Here is a 2,291-nt window from a genome sequence, read left to right on the forward strand (position 1 = left end):
CCCGGGGGCGCGAGCCTCTGGGGAGGGGCGATGGGAGATGGCGGTGACCGCTGGGGTGGCCGCGGGCCCGGAGTGGACATCGGGCTGGGAGGTGCGCGGCCTGACAGCGGGACCTGGCGCCCGGTACTGGCGGTTCCGGAACGCCGCGAGATCGGGCCCCGCCGCCCCCACCTGCAGGCACGGGGCACGCGGGACCGTGCTTCCCTCGGTGCAGCCTGTTTGTTGACATCAGGACCCGCCTCTGGCCTTTTTAAGGATCCTCGTGCTATTTTGTTTCTGTTTTACCCGTTAACCATTAAATAATAGCAAGGAGAGAGTGTATTTGGGGTGTGTTTTATGGTGTGTGTGGTTTTTGGTTTTGGTTTGGTTGGGTTTTTTTTTATGATTTTGGTCCCAGGGGTAGAAATTCCTAAAATATAAAGATGAATTAATACACGGGCAGGCGTCTGCATTTAGAATTGCTCACATTTTTTAGGGTCACATGTAAAGTGAACTTTCGGGAAATGGAGTGGTAGTGCACTTCCTAGCGGGGACACGTGGTTTTCTGCTGTGTGTCCTTTACATTGAGAGCAGCCTGGAGGCCAGGCCTTTGTAAAGACTCCCAGATAATGATCATCAGCTTCCGCGTTTCGAATAATCGATACCAAATATGATTATCAGGGGGATGACTGCTGTCGGTTCAGGCTTTAAGAATGTTTCTTAAATATGCATGGTATAACATGATGATGTCTGCATATGTGCAAATTAGTAGATTCACTCTGTTGGAAGCTTGCTACCTAGAATTGAATACCGTGTGCGCATACGTGTAAAGCTGTACTGGGTTTTCAACATAAAGAAATCTACTTTCTTTTTGACACTCATTACTTGACTAGGGTATCTGTGCTTCATTTGTATGTTACCATTAATCACTACTGCCTATCCTTTGTTGTTGCCATTCAGGTCAATCCTCCAGCAGTTCCAGTAAATCATAGGGGAAGAGATTACCTGTCTTTCTCCCTCAGAGCAGCTCGTGGGTTCAAACCAGTTGCCTTAGAGTTGACAATGTGACTCCTTACCCACTAGACCATCAAAGCTCCCTTCTTCCTTTGTTGTTAGGTGCCATCAAGTATGACTCATAGAGACCCTAAGAACAAGAGATCTGAACCTTGGCCTATCTTGTGCCATCCTCATCAGCTCTGACACATTTGGATCCATTCCTGCAGTCACTGTGTCAATCCATCTTAATTGGGTGCTCCCTCCTAGCAACATGCCCAAAGTGTGTGATATAAAGCTTTGTCATCTCTGCCTCCAAGGAGCATTCTGGCTACAGTTTTCCGAGACATGTCTCTTTGTTCTTTTGGCAGTCTATGGGCTATTCAATACTCATATCCAACACCAGTTCACAGGCAACAACTCTTCTTTTGTCATTCTTACTCATTGTTTAGCTTTTAGATGCATAGAAAGCAATTGAAAAGATCATGGCCTGAATCGGGCACACCTTAGTTTTCAAACTGACATCATTGCACTTTGCTACTTTGGAGAGGTCTCTGACAGCAGATTTGCCCATTGTAAATTTCCTATTCTGACTGCCAGTTAGGATTATGATTGTAGATCCAAGTAAGATGAAATAATTGACAAATCTTTTCTCCATCTATCATTATGCTGTTTATTGTTCCAGTGTGAGGATTTTTGTCTTTCCATGTTGAAGTCTTCGTTTCTGTAGCAAGCATTCGTTACTCCTCCACCTGCTTGCAGCAAACACCCCTCGGGAGCACACCTAATGGTGTTGTCATTGAGTCCTTGCCCACACTTCTTCAGGAGCTTTACTGAAGCTCAATGGCCACTTTTCTTTTTGTCTTAAAATTCATTGTAGCCATGCTCTGGTGGCCTAGCAGTAAGATTGCTCTGCAATCCCAGAGGTTCAAATCCACTAGCTGCACCATGGAAGAACGGTGAGCAGTCAGTCCGCCGTGAGAGTTACCTCCTCTGAAAGCCCTCTAGGAGGGTCACCTGTGACTCACTTCCTACTAGACAGCACACAACATGTTATGAGGAAGAGAGCAGGGGGAAAGAGATATTGAGGCCTTGATTCCTTTACTCTTGTTGTTCTTGATAGCCCTTTACCTGAGAACTGTAATGCTCAGGTTGAGCAAGTGTTGTGTTGTTGTTACGTGCCGTCGAGTTGCTTGCAACTCATAGCAACCCTATGTACAACATCCCTAAACTCTGCTCTGTCCTGTGCCAATCGCACTGTCTCTGACACTCCCATCCCGATTATCCCAGTCACCGAATCAATCCACCTCATAGAGGGC

The sequence above is a fragment of the Elephantulus edwardii genome, unplaced genomic scaffold, assembly GCF_000299155.1.
Source record: "Elephantulus edwardii isolate Elephantulus edwardi_28Jun2011 unplaced genomic scaffold, EleEdw1.0 scaffold00219, whole genome shotgun sequence".
NCBI lineage: Eukaryota > Metazoa > Chordata > Mammalia > Macroscelidea > Macroscelididae > Elephantulus > Elephantulus edwardii.